This window comes from Oncorhynchus nerka, linkage group LG14 (assembly GCF_034236695.1).
Source record: "Oncorhynchus nerka isolate Pitt River linkage group LG14, Oner_Uvic_2.0, whole genome shotgun sequence".
Lineage (NCBI taxonomy): Eukaryota > Metazoa > Chordata > Actinopteri > Salmoniformes > Salmonidae > Oncorhynchus > Oncorhynchus nerka.
The window spans coordinates 74,583,172-74,592,251 of record NC_088409.1 but is presented as its reverse complement, the minus strand read 5'-3'; the positions used below and the strand labels follow the sequence as shown (position 1 = coordinate 74,592,251).

The following is a 9,080-nucleotide window of genomic DNA, read 5'->3' as shown; positions in this document are numbered from 1 at the left end:
GATTCAAAGGAAAGACAATGTATTCCATTGAGCCTTGTCTGATTAATTAGGTTGTAATACACAATGAATATATACTGTACAGCCTGAGACATTTGTGTGCAAAATTATGTAAATGTTCCTTATTTAAACTTGCTCTACCGTTTGTCTGTGTGATTTGTCCTTCTGCTGCTCGAAAATTTAGACCAAATTTCCACATAGTGTTATTAACCCGACTTTCACTATGCTGGTCTGTATATCAGTTTGTACTTACTGTTTTTATTTGCAATGCTGATGCAATTTGCATGTGACATACACTTGCACAATATGGCCTGACCAAAAGGCAAACACATCCAGCTGATTGCAAGGAAGCTTGTTTCGGTGGTCTACGTTCGGTTACATTTGGCTGTTTTTTACATATTGTTCATCAAGCGCAATGAGTCAAGAAGAGATAAAAAAAAAATACATGCGACAGAAACTACAAGCGCCACAAAAAGTTGGGTAAACAACAGTTTCCTGTGGATACCCTATCTCCACCTCCTAAAGCCTAAAGGACCAACATCATGTACAACCGGTAATGTAAGTAATGTCAAATATAATTGTATTGAACATTCTGGCTTATAGATACTGTTGTCATTACCAACATTTCCGTGGTTGGAACGTTAACTTGGAAAAAACGACAAGCGAGCAAGTTTGAGAGTTGCAGGAGTAAATTTAAGTGACACAGGAAATAGATGTCTGAAAAAGACAGATCCTCAGGTGGGCGGGGCATGCGTGTTGCTAATTGAAATGACGTGGAAACGACATTGATTCAACCAGGGTGTGCCCTGTGGGTCGAGCTGCATTCAGATTCTGAAATATCTTCAAGATATGTTTTGAGTTTCTCTGTTAGATATCAAGTCTCTCTAAATTGTTGTTTACATGCTTTTGTTCAGGTTTTTGTTGACCTGGGAGCAGATGCACCCATCCACTTAGAGTGCCAAGAACAGTTGTTAAGCCAATCACTGTGCACATTCTGATGAAGAGGATTCTCCAGAGAAGGGACTTCACCCAATAAACGCTTGGGCTTCACTGACCAAATGGGGTCTATCTGGCTGAACAACAGTGAGGAACACGACTAGCAATTAGAGGACACAACAGGCTAGGATGAAGGGAGGCAGAGGAAGAGCGAACGACAGAGACAGCAGACAGCCCACAGAGCCTTAAAATAGTTCTGGGCCCAGCATGGCCCAGGGAGGGCTGTCAGGCTTTCCCTGTGTGAGGTTTCATTATGCTGTCTCGGGGTTGCTGGCAGTGCCCATGCTCACAGGATTAAATTAAGTTTCCTGCCATAGTCATGAAAACACTAAGAATGTCCCCAGGCTCTTTTGTCACATTGTTAACTTGGAGAGTGCACAGATAGGCACACCAGTGTTGGATGTAGGATCTCTGGATACAGGGCAGTATACAGAGAGGAGAGAGGTTATGTAGGGAGGGTAAAGGTTAAGGCACACACACAAGACATGCACAGACACATGCACATAAACACACACAAACACCCACATACCATCCTCAAGATTATGTGGAAGGCATGGAGAGAAAGTGCATGGACATATAACCAAGCTGTCCTGATATTGAGGACGACAGAGATAGCAATAAGGCCTGGACTGTGTACATCACTGTGTGTCAATCCATATGGAGATGTTTTTCCTTACATGTTCAGAATTATATCAATCAGTGTTCTAAGGCACTGCATCTCAGTGCTAAAGGCATCACCACAGACCCTGGTTCGATCCCAGGCTGTATCACAACCGGACGTGATTGAGAGTCCCACAGGGCGGCACACAATTGGCCCAGCGTCGTCCGGGTTAGGATTTGGCCGGGGTAGGCCATCATTGTAAATAAGAATTTGTTCTTAATTAACTGACTTGCCTAGTTAAATAAAGGTTAAATAAAAAATGTATTAAAATAATTTACGTACAACAACAAAAAAGCATTTAAATGTGATTATCAATTAAATAAATATTTGCATATAGCAGTAACTAATCTACCCCTTGACCTTTAAACATCAGCATTACATTAGATCTAGAATGAACATTGAATATTGCCATATAAGTAAAACCAAAGCAATTAAGCCAACAAATTAAACTCTCATTATGATGAGAAAAACAACAACAAACATTAAGATCCATTCCACGATCGATGATCTAGCTAGGTAATTTCATTGCTATAGACCAAATGTCCCCACCATATTTGCAGTGGAGATACATTTCCATGATAAACTAATCTAAATGAATGAATTAAAGGAAGATAACATTTTGGTTAATCAAAGACAAGTATTTATCTGTGAGAAAAGCCAAGAGCATTCCCCTAATGATGTCACTGATTGAACTATCTTTTTTTGCCAATAACTACATATGTAGGATCTTAATTTGATCATCCTGTTGCAGGATACATTTTCTGAAATGCAGGAAATCAAAAAATGTGTGGTATATTTGGTTTGAAAAAGCCTTCTGAAGTTTTTAATTTCCACATGAAATTTCAGACTTGATTTTCGCATATGAAAAATGTATCAGCCCCTACAAAAATGTCCATTGAATATAATCCATGTAATAATTCACATTTCCTGTTGCTGCATGATCATTTTCCTGCTGTGGCAAACTGGCTAAAATTCAAATAAAATAAAATTGTATTTGTCACATGCTTAGTAAACAATGGGTGTAGACTAACAGTGAAACGCTTAGTTGCGGGCCCTTCCCAACAATGCAGAGAGAAAAAAAAATAAATACACAATGAGTAATGATAACTTGGCTATAGACACTATATAACTATTTATGGCTTGGGGGTAGAAGCTGTTCAGGGTCCTGTTGGTTCCAGACTTGGTGCATCGGTACCGCTTGCCGTGCGGTAGCAGAGAGAACAGTCTGACTGATTCTACTTCTGTATGAGATTTGAAAGACATTCAAGTCACACTTATAATGACATTTCATGTGCCAGAAATAGGTTCTGAATGTCACGCCCTTAGATTCTCTGTTTTTCTATATATTTTGGTTAGGTCAGGGTGTGACTAGGGTGAGTACTCTAGTTGTTGTATGTCTAGGGTTTTTGTCACCTAGGGGTTTTGTATGTCTATGTTGGCCTGATATGGTTCCCAATCAGAGACAGCTGTTTATCGTGGTCTCTGATTGGGGATCATATTTAGGTAGCCATTTCCCCATTGTTAGTTGTGGGATCTTGTCTATGTTTAGATGCCTGTCAGCACTAGTTTGTATAGCTTCACGTTTCGTTTGGTTGTTTGTTTTTGTTCATTCATTAAAAAGAGAATGTACGCATACCACGCTGTGCCTGGTCCGATCCTTATGACAAATGTGACACTGAAGTGCTGAACTGGTCTCACCAAATCTCATTCTTTTATCGCTCCTGATTTATTGTGGGAATTTTACACTATTTGAATGATAGATTCTTACACCTTTCAAATTAAATATCATGTGCTGCTAAAACAATGTTTTCACATAGTAATAACATTAGCACATAATAGCAGTGCCACAACATTTAAATAATATTAGCCTCATATCCTTGTTTTCACCAGTTTTCTTTCCCAACATTCCATGTGTAGTTTATCTTGTCATTTAAATAGATGGACTGTTTGTGTATTTAGATTCCTAAAGGGGTTGGAGAAGACCCACAGCGCATGCCATATTTATGGAATAGATAAAAGGGTCTGCTACCACGAAAGGAGTGCGCTACATCAGCTGTCAGCATGCAGAGTTTGGCTCACTACAACACAATACAATGGTGTTGTTATCATCCTCTGTGCCACACTTTGCTAAAATCACCACTCTGTCTGTGAACTAAATACTACAGTAATAATACTAAATACTAAATCTTGCTGGGGAAAAGCCACTACACAACACAACACTAAATAATACTTTAATTGCACTATAACGGTGACAAACATTAACCACAAACTGTTAGGGCCTACAGAAAGCTGTGCCAACAGTAGAGCTTTCTTTTCAGCACCATGGAGTGAATCCTTACCTCCGCTGCACCTGGCTATCAGCGGACCCTTGCCTGGCAGCGAAACAGTCCATTCAGCCTAATTTTCTGCCTTTTTAAAAACCATAGCTAATATGGCTGACTTGCTTAAACAAATTTGGTTACTACTGACTCCTTGTGAATTTGTGTAAGTCGTTAAGAATCGCATTCTCCTTCTATAATAACGAATGCAAAAATGAGTTTTGAGTTTTGAACCATACACAAATATTATTATTTTTTTTTTTTTATTTTAATTTCACCTTTATTTAACCAGGTAGGCAAGTTGAGAACAAGTTCTCATTTACAATTGCGACCTGGCCAAGATAAAGCAAAGCAGTTCGACAGATACAACGACACAGAGTTACACATGGAGTAAAACAAACATACAGTCAATAATACAGTATAAACAAGTCTATATACAATGTGAGCAAATGAGGTGAGAAGGGAGGTAAAGGCAAAAAAGGCCATGGTGGCAAAGTAAATACAATATAGCAAGTAAAACACTGGAATGGTAGTTTTACAATGGAAGAATGTGCAAAGTAGAAATAACAATAATGGGGTGCAAAGGAGCAAAATAAATAAATTAATTAAATACAGTTGGGAAAGAGGTAGTTGTTTGGGCTAAATTATAGGTGGGCTATGTACAGGTGCAGTAATCTGTGAGCTGCTCTGACAGTTGGTGCTTAAAGCTAGTGAGGGAGATACGTGTTTCCAGTTTCAGAGATTTTTGTAGTTCGTTCCAGTCATTGGCAGCAGAGAACTGGAAGGAGAGGCGGCCAAAGAAAGAATTGGTTTTGGGGGTGACTAGAGAGATATACCTGCTGGAGCGTGTGCTACAGGTGGGAGATGCTATGGTGACCAGCGAGCTGAGATAAGGGGGGACTTTACCTAGCAGGGTCTTGTAGATGACATGGAGCCAGTGGGTTTGGCGACGAGTATGAAGCGAGGGCCAGCCAACGAGAGCGTACAGGTCGCAATGGTGGGTAGTATATGGGGCTTTGGTGACAAAACGGATTGCACTGTGATAGACTGCATCCAATTTGTTGAGTAGGGTATTGAAGGCTATTTTGTAAATGACATCGCCAAAGTCGAGGATTGGTAGGATGGTCAGTTTTACAAGGGTATGTTTGGCAGCATGAGTGAAGGATGCTTTGTTGCGAAATAGGAAGCCAATTCTAGATTTAACGTTGGATTGGAGATGTTTGATATGGGTCTGGAAGGAGAGTTTACAGTCTAACCAGACACCTAAATATTTGTAGTTGTCCACTAAGTCAGAGCCGTCCAGAGTAGTGATGTTGGACAGGCGGGTAGGTGCAGGTAGCGATCGATTGAAGAGCATGCATTTAGTTTTACTTGTATTTAAGAGCAATTGGAGGTCACGGAAGGAGAGTTGTATGGCATTGAAGCTTGCTTGGTGGGTTGTTAACACAGTGTCCAAAGAAGGGCCAGAAGTATACAGAATGGTGTCGTCTGCGTAGAGGTGGATCAGAGACTCACCAGCAGCAAGAGTGACCTCATTGATGTATACAGAGAAGAGAGTCGGTCCAAGAATTAAACCCTGTGGCACCCCCATAGAGACTGCCAGAGTTCCGGACAGCAGACCCTCCGATTTGACACACTGAACTCTATCAGAGAAGTAGTTGGTGAACCAGGCGAGGCAATCATTTGAGAAACCAAGGCTGTCGAGTCTGCCGATGAGGATGTGGTGATTGACAGAGTCGAAAGCCTTGGCCAGGTCAATGAATACGGCTGCACAGTAATGTTTCTTAACGATGGCGGTTAAGATATCGTTTAGGACCTTGAACGTGGCTGAGGTGCACCCATGACCAGCTCTGAAACCAGATTGCATAGCAGAGAAGGTATGGTGAGATTCGAAATGGTCGGTAATCTGTTTGTTGACTTGGCTTTCGAAGACCTTAGAAAGGCATGGTAGGACAGATATAGGTCTGTAGCAGTTTCGGTCAAGAGTGTCCCCCCCTTTGAAGAGGGAGTTGACCGCAGCTGCTTTCCAATCTTTGGGAATCTCAGATGACACGAAAGAGAGGTTGAACAGGCTAGTAATAGGGGTGGCAACAATTTCGGCAGATAATTTTAGAAACAAAGGGTCCAGATTGTCTAGCCCGGCTGATTTGTAGGGGTCCAGATTTTGCAGCTCTTTCAGAACATCAGCTGAATGGATTTGGGAGAAGGAGAAATGGGGAAGGCTTGGGCGAGTTGCTGTTGGGGGTGCAGTGCTGTTGACCGGGGTAGGAGTAGCCAGGTGGGAAGCATGGCCAGCCGTAGAAAAATGCTTATTGAAATTCTCAATTATGGTTGATTTATCAGTGGTGACAGTGTTTCCTACCTTCAGTGCAGTGGGCAGCTGGGAGGAGGTGTTCTTATTCTCCATGGACTTTACAGTGTCCCAGAACTTTTTTGAGTTAGTGTTGCAGGAAGCAAATTTCTGCTTGAAAAAGCTAGCCTTGGCTTTTCTAACTGCCTGTGTATAATGGTTTCTAGCTTCCCTGAACAGCTGCATATCACGGGGGCTGTTCGATGCTAATGCAGAACGCCATAGGATGTTTTTGTGTTGGTTAAGGGCAGTCAGGTCTGGGGAGAACCAAGGGCTATATCTGTTCCTGGTTCTACATTTCTTGAATGGAGCATGTTTATTTAAGATGGTTAGGAAGGCATTTAAAAAGAATATCCAGGCATCCTCTACTGACGGGATGAGATCAATATCCTTCCAGGATACCCCGGCCAGGTCGATTAGAAAGGCCTGCTCGCTGAAGTGTTTCAGGGAGCGTTTTACAGTGATGAGTGGAGGTCGTTTGACCGCGGACCCATTACGGATGCAGGCAATGAGGCAGTGATCGCTGAGATCTTGGTTGAAGACAGCAGAGGTGTATTTAGAGGGGAAGTTGGTTAGGATGATATCTATGAGGGTGCCAGAGTTTACGGCTTTGGGGAGGTACCTGGTAGGTTCATTGATAATTTGTGTGAGATTGAGGGCATCAAGTTTAGATTGTAGGATGGCTGGGGTGTTAAGCATGTTCCAGTTTAGGTCGCCTAGCAGCACGAGCTCTGAAGATAGATGGGGGGCAATCAGTTCCCATATGGTGTCCAGAGCACAGCTGGGGGCAGAGGGTGGTCAATAGCAGGCGGCAACGGTGAGAGACTTGTTTTTAGAGAGGTGGATTTTTAAAAGTAGAAGTTCAAATTGTTTGGGTACAGACCTGGATAGTAGGACAGAACTCTGCAGGCTATCTTTGCAGTAGATTGCAACACCGCCCCCTTTGGCAGTTCTATTTTGTCTGAAAATGTTGTAGTTTGGAATTAAAATTTCAGAATTTTTGGTGGTCTTCCTAAGCCAGGATTCAGACACAGCTAGAACATCCGGGTTGGCAGAGTGTGCTAAAGCAGTGAACAGAACAAACTTAGGGAGGAGGCTTCTAATGTTAACATGCATGAAACCAAGGCTATTGCGGTTACAGAAGTCGTCAAAAGAGAGCGCCTGGGGAATAGGAGTGGAGCTAGGCACTGCAGGGCCTGGATTCACCTCTACATCGCCAGAGGAACATAGGAGGAGTAGAATAAGGGTGCGGCTAAAAGCAATAAGAATTGGTCGTCTAGAACGTCTGGAACAGAGAGTAAAAGGAGGTTTCTGGGGGCGATAAAATAGCATCAAGGTATAATGTACAGACAAAGGTATGGTAGGATGTGAATACAGTGGAGGTAAACCTAGGTATTGAGTGATGAAGAGAGAGATATTGTCTCTAGAAACATAATTGAAACCAGGAGATGTCATTGCATGTGTGGGTGGTGGAACTAATAGGTTGGATAAGGTATAGTGAGCAGGACTAGAGGCTCTACAGTGAAATAAGCCAATAAACACTAACCAGAACAGCAATGGACAAGACATATTGACATTAAGGAGAGGCATGCTTAGTCGAGTGATCAAAAGGGTCCAGTGAGTGGAGAGGTTGGTTGGGGGTCACAGCGATTTAGACAGCTAGCCAGGCCATCGGTAGCAAGCTAGCATAGGATGGAGGTCTGTTATTAGCCACCTCTTGCGTTCCGTCAGTAGATTAGTGGGGTTCCGTGTGGTAGTTGGGATTAATCCAAATCACACAACAACAACAAAAATAAAAACAATAGATATAGTTATAGAGGCCCAATAAGAAAACATAATAATAATAAAAATAAGTAAATAATTACATTTATGTTCAGTGAATTCATAATGTTTATTCTTATATCATTAACACTTAACTCTAAGTATAAGCAAGTGCAAGCAAACAAGCTGCGAAGAGGTAGGCCTATTCATTCAGCACTTTCAAAATGGACACCGACAGAAATTCAGAAAGATGTTAGTTCAGATAAATTCAGCAAGATGTTGAGGCCTTAACTTACTGTTCTTTAAGTCACCACACAGAGAGAGAGAGACACGCGGTTAGCCTACCACTTGCAGTAATTTATTAGGCCTATGTGGTCTAAAAATGAAGGAAAATACAATCATGAGGGTCCACTTTTATATACAATATACCGACGCACAGACAGTAGATTGTGCAAACAAAACAACCCTCGCAACATCAACTGGAATTACATGGGTCTATTATGGAGCATTTAGTTGAAAACAAATATTTGAATGAGAAGAGACTGTCACTGGCAAACATGGTTACAGACACAACATTATATAGTATCTCTTCCTCGTCAAGAAAAGAACATGAGCTAATTATAATAAACAAAGTAAGAAAAACTATGAAATAATTCCAACATCGCCTAAAATTATGAAAAAGATACTAATGAGATTATCCAATAGAAGCAATAGGCCTATAACAATTGAAATGTACAAACTATGACAAAAGGGAATGATGATGAGCAGATAAGAGGTAATCCATCATTTAGATTAAGACATTAATGAGCGAGCTACTGTAAAATGTATGTAGTCAATATAGCTATTGGTTCATCACTTTTGAAATGTACAGTAACATAATTCAGAACATGGGCCGTTCTTACAGTAGTCTCCCTGTACACTAAGTCAGAACCGTAGGATAAATAAAGGGGGCATATAAGCAGACAAAGTAAGCTCTTACAATATTTGATGATGACAT

General features: G+C 41.3%; 1 long non-coding RNA gene across 1 annotated transcript; it reads left to right on the top strand.

Moving 5' to 3' along the window:
* The first annotated feature begins 314 nt into the window (after positions 1–314).
* On the top strand, positions 315–3,289 carry LOC135575008 (uncharacterized). The gene is made up of 2 exons (XR_010465674.1): positions 315–555; positions 912–3,289. It is a non-coding gene; the product is annotated as an uncharacterized LOC135575008 (long non-coding RNA).
* The last annotated feature ends 5,791 nt before the right edge of the window (positions 3,290–9,080 follow it).